This window comes from Diachasmimorpha longicaudata, chromosome 1, assembly GCF_034640455.1.
Source record: "Diachasmimorpha longicaudata isolate KC_UGA_2023 chromosome 1, iyDiaLong2, whole genome shotgun sequence".
In the NCBI taxonomy this organism is placed as follows: domain Eukaryota; kingdom Metazoa; phylum Arthropoda; class Insecta; order Hymenoptera; family Braconidae; genus Diachasmimorpha; species Diachasmimorpha longicaudata.
In genome coordinates, this window is record NC_087225.1 from 8,580,000 (window position 1) to 8,599,030 (window position 19,031).

General features: G+C 39.2%; 1 protein-coding gene and 1 long non-coding RNA gene across 4 annotated transcripts in view; one reads left to right on the top strand and one right to left on the bottom strand.

Moving 5' to 3' along the window:
- Positions 1–19,031, bottom strand: part of LOC135172628 (SAM and SH3 domain-containing protein 1-like) — a 160,677-nt gene that overhangs the window by 82,297 nt on the left and 59,349 nt on the right. The window lies entirely within an intron of this gene.
- On the top strand, positions 9,857–12,218 carry LOC135161671 (uncharacterized). Its single transcript, XR_010298843.1, has 3 exons — positions 9,857–9,947; positions 10,770–10,874; positions 10,951–12,218. It is a non-coding gene; the product is annotated as an uncharacterized LOC135161671 (long non-coding RNA).

Genomic DNA, 19,031 nt, shown 5'->3' on the forward strand with positions numbered 1-19,031 from the left:
CACTGGCTTTCTGAACTCCCTCTTACCATCCCCCCCAACCTTATCATCCCCAGGTCCCAGGGGGATTGCACTCCGCTCTTACGCAATTATCACGTTACCAACACCAGTATTGTGATGGACTCGATGTGTACATGGAACTAGAACATGAGGAGGAAATCGAGCAACATGCAAATGTCGTCTCCAGGGTTCGTGGTATTTTGAAAATGAAAATAATCACGGGAACGGAAAGTTTCGGATTTTCAGTAAGAACATAGTGAAATCCAGAATAATTTACTTAGGGAAAAAATTAAACTTGACATAAACCTTTATGGTCCACGTGTAAATATAATTCGAGTAAACGTATGCACATATTTCATTTAAATAAGCAATTTTTCTAATTTTAGAAGCAGAAATTATTGAGTAGGGAAGCAATAACTTCTAGAGAAAATCAAACAATTTTTCGGTTGTGAATAAAAATAGTAATGTGAATGGAAAATAATAATTACTAATTTTCTTTGGGCATTCTCATTCATTAACTAAGGTTCAATGTCAACATTTGGCTGCAATGAGCCTGTCAAACGTCACCATTTTGTTCAGCCGTCGGTTAATTATCTGCATGGCTTAGTAATCACAATGAAGCGAAAAACAGGCAACTAGCACCTTTCACCCATCCCCGTACTTCATCTTGCTGACGCTTAGTGACAAACTTGCAACTCACGCTCTGAATGCAACACTGTCGATTTTTTTCACCATAGTGCACATGTCTCGGTCTGATGGGGAGGCTTTTTAATTGAGCCGTGAACATTCATGAGTGACTCTTTGTTTATTTGGATTTTGTCGAATCATGCAATGACTTTTTTTAATACAGCGACTTGTGTATGCAAATTTCTGCAGAAGGCGTAGAAATTATTTGGCAGAGGGAAAATTCCTTGGGATTCGATCCTTAGAAATCGTGATTTCTACTAGACAAATTATACGAATAAATAGAAAAAATTGATGTTGTCTGAACTATCGACTTCAATAATAGTGAGAGCACCACGACTTGTTTTCTCAAATGTTGTTACTGCTGAACTTCAACCTCGTATTCTTCCAAAGCGTTTTTATGCACATCATAAATTTTTTTTTTCAACGTACAGAAGCGCGAAGACATTCCCTGGCAAACACCGAGAATAAAGCCCTTGAAAAACTTTTGATTTCTTCACTATGCCCTTTCCAAGAATGAAATCAACTGACGACGTAAGTGTGCAATTTGTATTTTTGCCTCAAGGGAATACCGCATGACAGTAAAACCCGGCTAAAGGTGTAGGGACAATTTTTTTTTTTGCTTTCATAGCCCGTTGTCTCGGCAGCGAAATTGAGTGCGAATGGCATTCATTGGTGTTGCGTCGAAGAAAATAGGAAGAAATGGTGGAACACACACGTAACATGCAATAAAAGAATAGGTCAGGTCGTTGTATACCGGGAAAAGTCAAGAGAAGTTGTTGAAAGAAAATAAAGAAAAGCATTTGCAGGTGGCTGCGGATCTTGGATACACCTGCGAGTTCACGTGGAGATGTCTGTGGAAAGGTAAGTTTCATTGTTCTCGAGGCCTGATGCAATTCCCAAAAACCAATTCGCTATTTTCAAGTAACTACTTAAATCTGTTTTGGGATTTGTAAATATTAATTTTTGTTTCCCTATTTGATTGATTTTCTTGTCATCTCTATTTTTACTGAATGGTTTTCTAATTGTTGGAATGATATTTGCACCGGACAGTTATTTGCAGTTGATAAACCTGCAGATATTTTGTCCCTCTCAGTTCTATGGCCTCACCTATACCTCTACCATGAAGCTCCCACAATTATTCTGGCATTCGAATTGGGCACCACTCTTGGTTAAAGCGTAATTGCGGTTGTGAGGCTCAATAGATAGAATTTGCTTTGAAACTCATAATTTCCCGTATCATTATTTCAATTAACTGTTGCGCATAAAGTAAATCGTGCGAGTGATTATTCTCGGGACAAAAATTATTGGGAATAATACCACTACATTGATTATGGCACCGTATTTGTTTTCCGATGTTATAAACATTATTATTAAATATTTATAAATACCCATTTCTGACTTTAAAAGAATTAATTTTTTGTTTGAAAAAAAAAGATAAGTTTTTATCTCGACAGACTCAGAAAAATTCACGTATCAGGAACGGATTTTTTGCTACGAGCTTTATGACTTTTTTCCCGGTTCAACGTGGAAAATTCCTGCATTTTACATTGAGGTTGATGCCTGTAATCGCACCCCTTTTAATTTAATTAATCTTGAATTTTTCTCCCTGGGTCATTCAATATGACCTAATTATTTAAATTATCCGAAAAATGTTCTTGACGTACGCTCAGATTAAACTAATAGAGAGTTTTAATCTCGTAAGGGAATTTCATTCCTAAAATGTTCTCCACTCTCGGGAAACTCGGAATAACATTATTCAATTCCAAGAAACAAATATTGGAACATTGGAGAAACAACGTACTTTCGTACGATTTCATTATATTCATTAATTTGATTACGATAAATTATCTTCTTCGTTGTCATCCAACATTCCATAATTGATAAAATTACCCGACAAATGTTGCTCGAGAATAACAAGACTAAAGTAGCATCGGGGGTCAATCTCGCGTGAGCTTTTTATTCCTGAAATTCCCTTTAGTCGTGGGAACGCTCTCCTCGAGGCTTTCCGCGGATAAAGAGTCCGTATATCGTGCAAAAATAAAACAGCAACCGAGAGGCTAACAAGAAAGACGAAAGGCGCCCAAAGGTGTACAGCACAAGGGAGTGAAGAGGTGGAGGTGAAAAGAGACGACTGAGGACTTGAGTTGAGTCAGGTGAACGAGGAGAGAAGCTATACCAGCCCCAGTGGACCTCCCCCGAACTAATTAATCCAGTTTTTCTAGTCTTCCGGCTCGTCTGACCCACCGCCGCTCTCGACCACTCGTCTCCACTTCTCCCTTGTCCATCCATGAGCGTTCGTATGTCGGCGTGCTCCCTTTTTCATTTCTCTTTTACTCTTTCCAGTTCCCTTTTTTTTATTCCCCTCATCCGTCCACACTATTCGGTCATGTATTTTGCGCGAAACCCGATCCTCCCTTTAAGATCGCTGAACCATGGTGGACACGTGAGAAATTTTGAGTTGTGATTTTCAAGAGCTCAAATATTTTCGAGTATTTTCAATCAGCTTCGCTATTGTTCTATACACACAGAGTAACTAATTATTTGAATTAAACGAATAACTGGATCACGATACGGTTAGAGACTGAAATATTGGTTCATTATTTCGGCAGCACCAGAAGTAATGAAATTATTAATTATGAAATGGTATTGAGCCTATTCCCCTTGGTATAGGAACGATTCCACGAGGGATTAATAAATTTATTATTTATTACATCAAATTTTATATTTTGATAATGAAATAAATTCGATAAATGTAGTTTTTCCAGCTGAAGCTGTAATTATCCGAGTAATAATAAATGATGAGTTCATTTGTATTCGGAAAAATGGATGAATTAATTACCCCTCCACCCCCCCGCCGCTGGTGCAAGCGTCCTGGCGTTACTCAAGAGTCATCTTCGGGCGGTCTATGAAGCCAATCCTTTGGGTCAGCTTTCCCTGTACGACACTGTTGAACTAACGATAATGATAGGCCTAGATGGCCACATACCCTCGTCCATCGGCTTTCTCCCTCTCTCTCTCTCGCTTAATTTACGCAGGACTCGACAGAATTGCCCACCACCGTTGATTAAACGGCCCAACCGCACTAACTGAGTTGACTGCCTGTAACTGTTGTCGGTCTATATACAACATCCTGGCTGTTGTATCTCATGTTAACTCCTGGAGATCCCGACGCCAGGAATTTTGATAGGCTGATTTCACAACTGCATGGTATTTAGCGCACATGCTGGGGAAATTACTAGTCGTGGAGAGGGGGGGGGGGATGATGATGATGAGAGCGACATTTATTAAAATATCCGACATTCCGGCTTTTACATCATGCTTGATCAAATATTTTCGAGAAATTGTTCTCGAGGAAATAATTTAGAACAATTCAAGAAGTGTTACTTAAATACGAGAATCGCCGTCGCTTTTTAAAAATGATAATTAATTAATACTAATACGAAACAAAATATCTGAACTTGAAATTCGAACAATTACAAATCTTCCACTCGGACGCAAGAAACGAGAGAAATTAATCAGTCAAGAACGATGGATAGTTCTAGGAAACGTAATTAATGGAGCGTTAATTAGCAAGATCGATGGGCAGCTGTTAGGAAATTTGAAACTACCGATGTAGAGTACAAAAGGGAGTGAGAATGGGTTACAAAGAAAAGCTGAAAGTTTAAGCAATGAATTTTACACGCTTCCAGTGTCACGAATATAATATACGAAATAAAAAATATAATAGTGTACGGATAATGTAAGAAAAGGAAGCAGAAGCATATTGCAGGCGATATAAATAATCTGAGACGTGGCCTGTGGAGAGACAGCTGCAGTGCGGTGTGCACCTGCAGCAAGAGTAGACCACGTTGTACAACTCCAAGTACTTTATCTGGTGGAGTAAAACAGAATCATGCGCAGAGTCATCACGTTGAGAGATTTGTATGTGTGACAGGTCTTCTACAGATTCCCAAAAGAATTATTTTGAAGAGGTCAAAGGTTTTCACAAGTTTTTTAACTCCTCATTTCAACAAACTTCGGAATTATTCGCACTGCACTTTCTTAGGACATTTCAAAAAGTATATTGTTGTAAAAGGTGCAATAATCTTTGAGAAATTAAGTGAAAATAACACGTAATGATGTTTATTTCATATACTTTTTATTTCAGGGCCATCGAGTTTCGATAAATTTTAAAAATCGCCCCAAGAAGCAAATTGGATCAAGGGTCGATTGGTTGGAAGACTATTATTTAAATTTTTTTTAATTTACACAGCGCTATTATTGATGTAAAAATGCTACTGTGCGATTCCCTTATGTTGCTGAGTGGCTAGTTATATAAATACAAATGTTTAGATGAGTTTTTCAACAACAACGTTTGAATACAGACAGAATATTTGACAGGGTCATACAACCCTGTGTACATCGGCGCAGTGAAAAACAAAATAAATACCCCGAATTGGAACATTTTGCAATTTCGTTATTCCCATTCATCACCGAGATAAATCATCCTCAAAGCTAGATTAATTTGGTTTGATGGTTTACTTCAGCCTGAGTACAACGAAAATTTTATTCTCTCTATGTATAGGTAAAAAAAAAACGATCACAGTATCTACCGTTAGCAATTCTATCGATAAAAATTTTACGAACTTATGCATATTGATGAGGTTAAAACCCAGCAGTCAAATGAGAGGGATGAAAAAACATCAGAGATCGATCTCGCATGTTTCACAGCCATATCTCCAATTGCCAACGTTGGTGGTCTTGTCGTTCATCCTATCCTCGTATCGCATACGCCTCAATGAAACACGAATTGCGCTGTAAAATCACTCCTCAAATTTCGAATTACCACTTGTGCATTCAGTGAGGCGATAATTTTTATCGCTTCACTCGTTTTACTGTTCATCGATCCATTTTTTAGGCATTTGATGGTAAAGAATACTTGAGAATTCTCAGTTGAATAGTTCTGGGGGATTTGCAAGTTCCGTTTCTGTAATTGAAAACGGTACATCGGCCACTGGAGATATGACATGATAATCCTAGTCGACTAGACAGACGGCGCATTCCCGGGTGCCTTCGCCACACGAGATAATCAAATGAAATAATACATTAATAAAATATATTTGTCAAGAGACGCGTCTTCACTTTCACGGAGAACGACATCATTTGCGTGCCCCGCATCGTATTTGAATTTCCCGCTGCGATCATGTACATATGGGGACTCTAATGACTAATGAGAAATCAACGAATCATTGCATGAAATCCAATTTATTCGATTGGTAATAATTCGGTTGGATTCGTTATGGTAATAATTATATTGTCAAAGTAAAACCTGTTTACAGATTTTTAAATCTGTCAAATTGAAGTAAATATTAACCGAAAATTTATTCCTGATTTTTATGAAAATCAAAAACAGAAAGGAAAATAACGTCCACACAATTCGATGTGGAAAATAATTTGGCGTTATATCCATTTTAAAAGACCAACGCGCGCGTAATGGAGGGACGGGCATTGTGGCGTTAATTATTCCCTTAGCCAGAGTTCATTGTGGACGTTCCCCATCCCCTCCATTCGCATTCTTTTTTTATTCCCCACCGGTTTCTATTTTTTCAGATTAATTGCAATGGAAAGAAAACAATGGCTCTCGTAACGCTTCACTTTTTCATTCCAATTGTAACGCATTCTTTCACATTCCGCTGCTGATGCATAAACCACTGAAAGCGTTCAGTAAATTACAGGAAGTTTGGTAATTACTACATCTAATGATCGAATGTATTGGAAAATGCAAAAATTAAAATTCACACAATGGTGACGGGAATAATTAATTTCTTTAATTATGAATTTCCTAGGCAAGTAGAAAGCCGAATTCCTCTTTTAATGTCACGCAAATTGGACAATATAAGGGTAAAGTTGAACAGAATCGTCAAGTACTTTCATTTGCACAATCGAGTTCTATGAATATTCCATAAAATAATCTTAGGATAGGCCTACGTGTTTCATATAATTTCTTTTAACCCGGGTTATGAAACTGCCCCCGCAGCATTTCAGAATAACAATTCTAGTGAAGAATTGAAATAAAAAATTATGATAGCTTGATATATGGGGCTGAAGAGCGGAGAGACTATAAAACAGCTGGTTGCAAGTTGGATCTATTACGAGTGCAGAAACATTAAAACACAGGCTGCACTCAGCTGCTCCTCTTTATCAACTCTATGTTTGCTAATCGCCTGCAAAACAAGCTGCCGTTCCAACGCGGGACTCAGTGATAAAAGTTATATTCTTAAGGAAAAGATACAGAGTCAATCGAGGGGTAACAGCGATCAATTAAAAAGTTAGCAATCGAAAGCCCAAATGAATAGTGCAGGGAGAACAATAACATGTTTCCTTGATAAAATTTAATTAATTAAACTTTTGAAAATTCATCGGGACGGCCGATTGCCACTGATGTGCCCCCCCCCCCGTAACTGACAAATGCCTATTACATTTACATTTGATTAAAAATTGCGAATGAATTTCATACACATGAGCTGCAACAACTGTTACATATATACCCCCGGGACAATAGATGCTTCTACATATGAACGCCTCGGGGGTTGGTCATTTGACAAATGCATATAACGTTCGATTCGCGTGGAAACGTTTTGTGTACGTGTTACGTACCATTCGTGATATTATGTAAAACCATAGTGAGCCATCATCGTTAGGGGTAGCAAGACAATGAATGCACGTCGGGGAAATATTGGTGATGATATTTGCCATGTGTGAGTTTGTGAGTGACAGCATTAGTGTATGTACTTTTTGATGGTGTATGCAAGTGATGGTGTACTCACATTCTCAAATTTTCACTATTGTCGTTAATTGCTGTTTCATCATCAAAGCTGTTTGCTTCATGACGGCGTCAATCGGGGGATGAATGCGTGTTCTCAATCAGTGTGGATCAACACACTAGAAAAAAATCTGGTAGAGAAGATTCGCATTTTGAGGATTAAACTGGAGAGAAAATTGGGATATTTGCGCTGAAATTCTGGGACCAAGTCTAGTGCACCGATTTTATTTTACGAAATCCTCAACAAAATCTGGATTAGCGCGGTAAAAATTATTATCTGTTCTAGATAAATTATGCGCGATATTGAGCAATCGTTAACGTTCACTGGAATAATTTGTTATCAAAAGCAAGGTAAATGTCAAAGTTTCAACAGAAATCAGCCTAACATTCAATGGATTTTCTCTAGCCAACAACCACTAGGTGAAGACATACTAAAAATCGAATTCACTCTGATATTATTTAAATAATTGACTACTTTTTCCCATATGGTGTCCAGTCTAACACCCACAAATCATCAATCTTCAATTTCTGATCGACAATCCAACCCAAGCTGTATTTTTCTCCTGATAAAATCGTCCCGATAAACTTTTGCCACTATTCATGATCACGTCAATGGTCCATTGAGCAAATACTCTTAATCCGTACTCACTAATGCTGAAGAGAAAGAAAAGGCGCATCAATAGCACTTTAAATGCGAAATATATTCAAGTGGTATGGTTACAAAGGGGGCCGCAGCTGTTGGTCGGATCGTGAAAGTTATCGAAAGCTTATCTTCTCACTTGTGAGAGGCATTCACGTTGATTAAATTTTTACCCCAGGCAAAAAAAAAAAGTGGAGAAAAATAAAATAACTCGCGAGTGCACACGGGGAGTATAGAGGGACGGCCAGTAGCACGGAAGAAATACCATACGCGCCGGGGATTCCCCGTTACGGTTGATCTCAACTTTTTCATTCACGCGCCACTGAGCTCCTATTGCACACTTATCATGAATCGATAATTTTCTGTATTTTTTTTTATTACTCACGGGGACAGGGGCAACTGCTTTATCAAGTCGCCGGGCATCCGGTTTTTTAGGAAAGATTTTTTAGGAAATAGAGACTTCTGAAGAAAAGACCGGTTTGATCATAAATTTTGAGAGTGTGTGGGGTGGGGTATGTATGAGCATGGTATGGACGACAATGGAATTGATAAGAGGTGATTTATTGATGGAGAGGACGGGGCAAATATCGAAAAGCTAACACCACCACAAAGGTGTGTTCTACATGCTTCTGAAATACTTGAGATTATTGCTGAAAATGGGCGCCAAGCCTGACTGTTTGGTATTTCTTATTTGTCCTATAACTCATGGTTATTGTTGTGTCCTGGTGATGCTACACCTTTCCAGCATGTACTTATCGTAAAATGATGTGAATTATGCTTATGTTTTGCGTGTAAAATTTCATGGACTTTTGTCCCGGAAAATTCATAATTTCATGAAAAAATTAATGGGAAACTCCGAATTTCTGTTTAATTATTATTCTGAAAAATTTCAGCTTGAAACCAAAGAAATCTTTCTGTGAATAATCATATTTTCTTGCCGATTCAGATGAATAGTAGAGAAATGATTGTTTGCAGTGCAACCTTCATTTCTTTTTATTGAAAAGTTGGAAAATTTTTTAGCGAGTCAAGAGCCATCAGTTTCCACTGGTGAATTCAAATTGCCTATGGAAACCTCTTTCGACGTTTCTCGGTGAAATTCTTTTCAGCCCCACTCTTTCTATGTTAAAGGGTGGATGGGGAATTTGGACGGAAAAAAGCGCACGTCGATAGGGCCTTTCTAACTTTGAGAAAAGGTACTGAGATGAGAATCTTGTGGAAACTTTCACAAACGAAAATTGGGGGCGACTGGTTGGTTGAGACTGATAGACGAGAGAGCAAGAAGTTGTGCTTAAGAAGTTGAGAAGTTTTAAATACTTTCTGATAAATATATTTGTGCCTCCCAACTTTTTCCTACATTTTCGAGAGTGAAAGTTTAAATCATTTTACACCGAAATTGAATCTTATTTTTTGGTATCCATGATTAAAGCAAAACTGTTTTTGAAAATGTAGATTCAAAATCTAACCCTACCTCACATCCAAGCCTTAATTATTTATAATAAATTGGAAACACAAATTCACAAGTGAGACCTTAGCATTTCCCAAACATCAACGTCATCAACGAAGCAATGGCCTCTCTCATTTCCACTCTGGTGCGCCTAACATACCTTTTCGCACCTCCATGAACGTGTCCATCGGCTCGAGAAGCCTTTTCCCTGTCGTTTCCCACTCGAAGTCTACCCCATTTTTCGCCACCCAGACAATCGCTCGATAAGATTTTATTCCTCGACCATGTGCATTCAGCGTCGCCGAACGTGACCATCTACCTCACGCGCCCCCCCAAAGTCGTGGAGAATTCAATTCAAGGGACTATTGGACTGACAGGTATGACGACAAATTGACACTTCCTACACGGCGAAAAATTTTCTATAAAAATTCTAGTGCCATCACTGGCACAAAGTGCAATCGCTGCGTCTAAAAAAATCTATGACTTCGAGAAATTTTTTGCAGAACTCGCCATCCAGACACCATAAAAAATCAAACAGTTAAATTATTGAAGTTTCAGTCTTCGGTTGAGTTACCCTAACACACAAAAATAGAAACTGTAAATTGAACGATTATACAGCTTCCGTTCGGGAGCACAATTATTCAACACTCAAGAAATGACGGTAACATTTTTGCTTCAAAAAAATTAAATACATATTTCACATCCAGTTACTTGAATTTTTTTCCGAAACGAGAAATTCTTCAACACAAATATTGTCGGAGAAAAAATCCATTCACGTACCTGACTCGACTTATTTCGCGCATATAATCGTGGCTGGCATTGCTCTCGGCATGCAGAGAGAACCCAGATAAGTACACATAGTGCAGGAATGTTCCAGAAGTCACAAAACTAAACTAAAATACTTTTTTCCTGTCTCATTCTTTTGTCTCAAACAATTCAATAGCGTAGCGGTAAAGCCATTTACGTTGACTCAGCCCCTAGCTGAATTTTCCAGCAATATCTCGAAATCTAAAGGGGATAACAAAATTTTTGCAAGAACCTTTTTTGCCGCACCAATTGACAATAAAAAAGCTCGAAAAAAAAATTTTGATACTTCTTATAGCTTAAGAGTTTTGGTAACGAATCATATTTAATAATCACGTTTGATTAATTAATCATATTTAGTTGTTTATCAATAAACAATTTCTATTTTTCCGCAGAGCAGAAAAAAAAATTTAATTAATATCTGCAGGAGAAGCAATGTCAGGACGAGCGGTTGGCGAAATGGTGGAGATAATGACGTTTTGCATATTCTCCAAGCGAAGGTACACAGTGTTTTGTAACTAAATTATCCGTTTACTACATTCTCCGAGTCTTTCTTTTCACCAACCCCCATTTCAGAGTAACCAGTCCGGCTTCCACCGAGCACTCAACAGAACCTTTTCCGGTGGATTTCAAGCCCCAGCGAAGGCACTATCGACTGTAGCCACTCTGAAGAGAACACTCTGAGACCGTGGCACGATGTCCAGCCACGTATGCGACAATAATTAGCCAGGAGTGGGCAACTTTAAAATTAGACATCATAAATTTTAATGAGAGCATACCTACAGTACACCGGTGGCCGTTATCTCATACGAGGTGGAACACCCGCTATGTAATTCTCATAGTTACATACTCCTTAATGTTGATGATCAATATTTCCATAGTCTGGGTTAAATGGCTACTTTGTGAAAATTGTACAAGGGGTATTTTCAGAATGTCAGCCGGTGATGTTTTATGGGCCCTAATAAATTGGAATACAATGAATGTTACACGAGTGGGAGCAAATTGGCGCATTGCAACAATTAGTGGATCAAATGTAAAAATAAATTAGAGTCACCAATCATTCATTGGTTTTCCCTGACAAACTAGTGAATGAAAAAATTCCCCTTTCACTGAATTTCGCGTACTTCTGTTGTAAATAATTGAGAATTAGTTCACCAGTTCTTCAGCTTCACGCACTGGTTGTTAAAATTAACCGAACAATTATCTCTACGTAGTACAATCCCCTGGGGATCCGTATCAAATTGAAATTGAAATTTTCACAAGAGTCAACTGTTGCTGTACAAATTCACCTGTGACTCTTCCACACCATCAAACATCGGTGCCAAAATTTTATTAATGAAGTCAGGCGCCCACGTTTCCAAGACCACGCTCGCACCAGCGATAATCGTGTAATCGTGCGTGTAACGATGGAAATGCACGTGCCGTGATTCATCTATTTCCCTTCATTCATATAAAAGACCGGAGAACAGCACAAAGCCTGCAGTTCTTCCATCATTAGTTGCCCTAAAAATTCTTCGCACGACAAGGAGAGTAGTTCGGAATAGGGGTTCGAGGAAAATTTGGCTGACTCGTTACGTGTGAGCTTGAGGAAAAAAAATGTAGAAGAGAAATAATAATCAAGATTTTTTTTTTCTGCTCCAGACAGGAACCTTCCACATCAGTCCTCATTAATATGATGCATTCGACTGTGAATTCGTGGTCAACAATGCGACTGCGGTTGTCCTCGTTCGTTAGTGACATCTCTTCCAGCGAGAGTCCCCAAAAATTTTGTGGAAATTAACGCCCCAAGGAATTCCGAGTTAATTGCATCTGAATGTTCACTCGGAGATGAAAAATGAGGTGAAATCAGAAGGATTTTAATGGCATTATTTTGCGGAGCTCACAACGTTCTCAACGTTCTTTAAGATTTTTAATATCATTGATCTGACATCTGAAAGGGTCAAACTGAGCTCATAAATCATTCACAGACGCAAGTTGATGCTTTCACTAAACTTCAAACTTTCCTCAAAAGAAAAATTCTATAAATATTAATTCAAGGTCCAACAATAAAGCTCATTTTGTTAGACGCAGATCAATTCATTTTGTCGACTTCCAACCTATTCCCTGATGGTGAGGTATTGTTCCATTATGTACCACCTACATCACACATTGAGACATCTCAAAGCCGATGACACCCAGTGCCATAAGTATAAATCGAAATATCCTTCAACAAATACCCGGATAAAACTCCTCGGCCATAATTTTCCACTCACGTATCTACGAGATAAACGGAGGGATACATAACCTCCTTTATCGAGCCACTACAACTGCCTCGAGAGAGAGACAGAAGATGGGTTGCAGCATGAAAACTGCCGCGTATGGTAGAATTGGTGGTGAAAAGAGTGAGAAGGAAAAACCTGCGGGCGAGTTTTGGGAGGACCTCGTGTCTATACACACATGCTTCAACTTCTTTATACTATCCGGTTGCACCCCATGTGCTGTGTACAGGTGGATACTTGAAGCGGTCTTGTGTTATCGTTGCCGCGCGGTTTGTTCCGCTTGAAACCGTTGCCCTGGTATCTCGTATGCAAAGTTATCGTTTGGGTTCGCATAAGTTTAGCATATATTTCTTGGTTTCTGGGCGAAAGCATGGGACGGACAGAAACGACGGGGACGAATATGTGAAAAGGGAGGAGTGACTCTTGGGGATTGTGAGGGCTTCGTAAAAAAATCAAACTCCTTTCTTTTCCTTTTTTTTTTATATATTTTACTCCGCGAAAATTTGACCCTCTAATTTACGCTTCAATTGTGGTCATCATTCAGTCCGCAAACATGGTGGGGGAGAAATTGCATACATCTACGGTGGGAATTTTTTTTACAACCGATTCTATGTTTTTTGACCCGAGAAATAAAAGTTGAGGAGAGAGTCTGACAAAAGTAAATATGCTGTTTGAAAACAATTTAATTACGTCGTTTGAAACTGAGTTTCACGTAAATTACCTCTACATACTTTAAGTTTTACTTATAACCTTAAATACGGACTGATCTGTAATTCGATTATCGTAAAGATTAAAGGTACTTGGAGCCTTTGCTGAGAAATTCAGAATTTTCAGGAAGAAAAACACAATCCACTAGCTACAATGAATAAAACGCGTTTCCTGAATTTTGAAGTATCAATGTTTTCTACTGAGCAAAGTTCAAGTGGATCTGCAGGGTACATCCCAACGTATAGATTCATGAAAGTCCAACAAAGATATCCCAACGAGACTCTCGATATCAAGAATATTGCAGGAACAAAGGTAAGTGAATAGCGCAGGAAAAGAGAGGTAAGAAAAACATTGGAGTGCAAGCAACGTAGGAAGATCCCTCGGAAACGGTGGTTCACGGATTTCATGTTTTCCTGTCCTAGCCACCCCCTCATACTACCAAGTATCCTCAGACCAACCACTGCAGCCTTTCTCCTCGAGAACCTCTTTCACTTTTTCCTCCAGAAAATACTTTATACCGAAAGCTCGAACTGGTCGGCGTCGTAAAGCCGTCCGTTGAAAACTTGTGGCTGGTTTTCAGAAACAACCAGACCACCGTGGATACTTAATTGCATGCAGGGGTAAATAGGAGAATACTCTATATACCCGGGGTATAAGAGAATTTCATCTTGTATACGAAAGAATGAGGTTTCCACCGAAATATTGAGCAGATCGAATAACAATGAAGCGGATGTGTAGACCTATTTTCGAGTCAACCCGATGATAATTGGAGTGGATATCCTAGAGATTGTGGACATGTTTAGTATTGCAATGAGATTAAATTGTACTTCATAAAAAAAGAGGGCACTAGACTTTGGAAAAACAAATAGCTCCATCCATAGGGTACGTAGGAATCCGACCTTCGTTTCAGAAACAAGGGCTCCTCTTTATTTGTCCTGAGCTGGGACGGTGTGTGCCTCAGATGTCTTGAGAAACTGGGTCTCGTTTGAGAACAAAACAAGGGGATTTCATCATCGCTCAAAAGCAGCAATAAGCGTACAAGATGTTTCGACGGAAAGGAAGTAGAGCGAAGGAGAACTATAAAGAGAACGATTTTCCTCAATCAAACTTTTAATGACAGAACCTACATAACAACAGAACGAGTACATTTCCTGTGCAAAATTCAGGTCTCCTTCCCGACGTTTTATGCTTATATAGTAGTGAACTGGAATTGAATTGCACTTCATAAAAGAGGTAGTACTAAACTTGGGCTGAATAAATTAGTTCTGTTCATAGGGTATTTCATTGCATTCTTTTGAATAGTGAAAAGCTGTCTAAACCATGGAAATAATTAGTGGTTGCAATTCTCGATCTCTTTCATCCGTGAGGATATCTCTGAAGCAGTGGAAATTTCTCATTTCCTCTGGTGCCTAAACAATCATCAAATGTTCAGAAAATCGCGATGTACGTATTCTGAAATACGTGTTGCATTAAAGCCGCAGTGCTCAAGTCACTGATTCGCATTAACCCTGATCACTCTGCATGTACCAAAATTCCAACTCCCTTTCACTGTACCCTTTACCCGCTCCACCCCCATTCCAATTTACCCCAATAGTTTCCGTTCACCCGCTTTTCCTGATCCATTTGATTACTAAGGATTTAACGGCAGTTGCCGAATACCAGGGGCTTTGGCAACAGGGAGAACGGCATTTTAGGTGGTGCAGAGGAATAGTGAGATTTAGTCAAAGAGCCCATACCCTCCAACCTCACCGACTATTCCACCCAAACTCCCCACCCCCCCACCCCTTTTTCAAACCGACAGCGCCATAGGCGAGAGAAGCCCTCATATAAACCGATCGCCGTGTCTCCCAATTTATCCAACAAATCTCCACCATTCGTTGGGTATCAATCAATCCATTCTTAGTTCTATATTTCCACTCCAGAACATTTCATTCGTCACGAGAGTGTCTCCAGCAAGAGTTTGAAGAAAACAAAAAGCTTTTCGAATCATGATTGAGAGTGAGATATAGAGGTGGATATAAAAATTCACATGTGGCGTTTGTGAGAGGGGTGAGTGGGGTAGATTTTAGAACGAAATTCTCCGATTTTCGTGATGAGATAGCAGTTTTACTATGCCATTCTCATCAAATTGTTGCTATTAGACTGTTTTCCTCTATCCAATACCGAGATTTCAGTTTTTTTTTTATGTTCTAGGGAGAAATTGTTTCAATCCTGAGTTGATCGAACTTTTTTGTAATTTCAGAGTAGGTCGTCGATGCTAGGGATGTAGGAATATAAATAATCGCCCAATTTGCTCGATGGATACACTCACCTACACAGGCTCGAAGGCCTCATCTTTTTTTCCCTCCTTTTGCCATCGTTTTATCTCGTGTTTTTTCCCTCGTTTTCATTCGGCACACTCTTTTCTTCTATTTTTTACTATCACCTACCTCATCCCTGCAGACAGTCAGTGAAAAAATACCCCCATCCCGGTGGCACGAGCAATCGAAATCCTATATACACTTCGGGTGTGCTTGCACGCCCGTTTACCGTGATTTATTCGGCAGTCCTCGTCGATACAAAGTAGCTTTCATCCGTCGCTTTTCTATCCTTGAATTGCCAGAGGGGGTGATGCAACACGCATTCGATTAATGGGTATTTTCTTGGGTACTTGTCCGAGTGGACACGATATTCTGTTATTTATCTCTGTAGAGAACCCATGGAGTTAATCTTGAAGCACAAACATTTCGATTTTTGTTGAATCCCTCTCGTGCCGCTGTTTTATCGTCAAAGGATTCTCTAGAAGAGGTGATTGACTATTCTTTCTATTTAAATTTTCAGTGTATCCGTTATTAAGTACATCCTGTTGATTTTGTACGATTATTCGTCTAGACCTTGTTAATATTTGACAGCTACTGGCTAATCATACTTCGCCCGGTATTATCACTCGATGATTGATCCCACAGTTCGATTTTTCTTGCCAACCAGTGATAAAATGAAAATTGAAGCCGTTTCCCTTCCAGATTCAGTCAGAATTGGCATGACATCATCACCAATTTGGGTTGTCACCCGCCCCAGAATAATTGGGTGAATACAGATAACCCATTATTTTTTTTCAATCCCCCAATATGTGAATGAGAAATCAGTGAAATACCAACGAAAACATCGACGTCTAACAGATACGTCAAAGTGTCTCCAAAGGGACACTGGGAACACAAATAGTTGAGAGTATTCCAATCACATATATAAGGTACCCACAACGTACGAAAGCAGTGGAGAATCCTCCGAGATATCCAAAGGGTGTACCCAAGACTCGGCTGTATGGTTATTACCATCAATAATGGCAATTTGGTTTGCAAATGGCTCGAAACACCGGGCAGAACAGTTCCTACCTACAATTTCCCTCCATTTTGCGGGGTCTAGAAATCCTTGCGACTCTCCCACCCCAGCCCCCCACCCGCCATTTCTTCTCTTTTCACTCTATGGCTCAGTCAGCCACATTGAAATGCCTTGAGTCAACATTTGCCTACGCTCACGCAAATTGATTTTATTTAAATCCAAAAAGGCACCGAGAGAGGGGAAAATGGACGAGTACATGGAGCCAGTGATGAATAACCAGTCTTGGTAAATCCTGGAGAGTGTTTAACTGCGTTATACTGAGCAGAGGGTTGTGATGGAAATTATCAGAAGACTGGGTCGAAAAGCCACTCGTGCTGAAGAATTTGCCTATCGCAAAAGTCACTAATACAAGATATTAATGATCAGTAAATAACCGCAACCAGAAAAATTATTCATTAGGTAGGAAGAATAAATAATCAATGGTATGATGTAGTATAAAAAATAATAAATTATGCTTTTTCTTAGCTTGAACGATTTTCGTTTGAAATGAATGGGTAATTTTATTAAATTGAATAGAATGGTTTAGTCGACATATGAACCGTATTTATTTAGTCAAAAAGAATCCTTTCTATTGAAACAAACAAATAATTTGATGATTCAAATTAATTATTTTTCTGGATGCCGTCATTCCCTTCTACACGACAAAAAACCTCAGCACAGACAGTGATTTGCGTTTCATATGAGAGAAGAGCACATATTGAAATTCATTCGATGAATGGTTCTACACCTTCAGAGATGATGTGGATCTCATTTATTCATTTTGCCTCTCCCAGACTGGGAGGAATAATGATAGAAAATTCTGCGTAGGAAAATTCAAATGAAATTTGCAAATGAAGTCTTTTCAATAATTCCACCGGGACTTCAAGTTTCATGGCACGCTTCAAACCCAAACATTACCATAATTCTCAACTTTCTGAAGATCTTATATCCCCCTCAGGCACACCTGTCTTCCTGGATAATTCGCGTTATCTCGTCCTCGCATCGAGAAATTTCGCACGAGCCTAAAGCTATAGGTGGATAAAAAACTAGCGTTTGTGAACACGTTTCTTGACGCCGAAACCCTCACGTATGGGCCTAATCATCAATCACTGGTTAGCCCCTCGTGAGTCGTGATCACGGGGGTTCTTATGTGTACAAGAGAAAGGTGTGGAGAGAAAGTGGTGACTATCGGTGGGGGTCTTTCCTTAACGAACCCCTCATCGTTGAGCCAGTATGACGTGCAGACACTTGTTCTCATTTCTCAAACAGCATCATCAAAGGAACAACTCTTCATTCACCGTAGTGTGAAAAATTTCATCAAGTGCACTTGAAATAATAGTGTTCTTCTATATTATGAAAATCTAAATGGACTTGTGATCAAAATTGTACATTCAAAATTAGGGCAAATTAACAGCCATTGGCCGTAACAAATTAAGACTAACGAGGACCATGAGATGATTAAATAAGGAATAACGACAAATTTTGAGTGGGTTGGACTCACTAGAAAAAGTGGGGGACTTTCAAAAAATTTCGGTGAATTTTCCCTGGCAAATTCACAATCGCCGAAATTTTAGGCCAAGCGTGTCTTCATGCTTAACGAACTCCTCATAGTAGAGTCGGTGTGATGCACCGGCACTCGTTTTCATACCTCGAACAGCATCATCAAAGGAACACTTGATTAATTTATCCACGCACCGTGGCGTGAAAAATTTCATCCACTGCCTGGTGCTCCAATTATGAAAGCCATTGAAATATCTTTGTAGTCGGTAGGTAAAGTCAGCGAACAAGTCGAAACGCTTTTCCTAAGAATTTCTGTTTCATGTTTCACGAAATTTTCTCAATAGAGAAATGAGCTCTCATTGGAATGGATATAACCGTTTTCCATTATACGCATCATCGGACCGAATGAAGAAGCGATTGGAAAGTTGTGGGGATGAATGGTAATAAAAATGAAAAGATAAAAGAAACATTGGGATTCAGCGTTAAATCGTTCATTTCTCATATTACGTACGCTTCGCTCTCGAAATACCAAAGGGGAGTGAGATTATGTTTGGGTAGCGTAGCTTTTCTGAGTGAGCGAGAGAAAAAAAAAACGAGAAAGACGTCAGACGTGATCCCCTCGCGAATCCAAAGGCGTTCAAGCCAAACGAATTAAAGAGGGTCTTCGGGATTTCGTACAAATACTCTGACTTAAAACTCTCGGAAACTCGTATGAATGGTATTAGGTACTGATAGGGTCAGAGAGAGGATGAGGGACTTTTCCCGTTGCAACAGTCTACGGCCCACTCGAGAGTTCCTTTCAGGAGGATTTATTTCTCAGCTGAAGATATACAT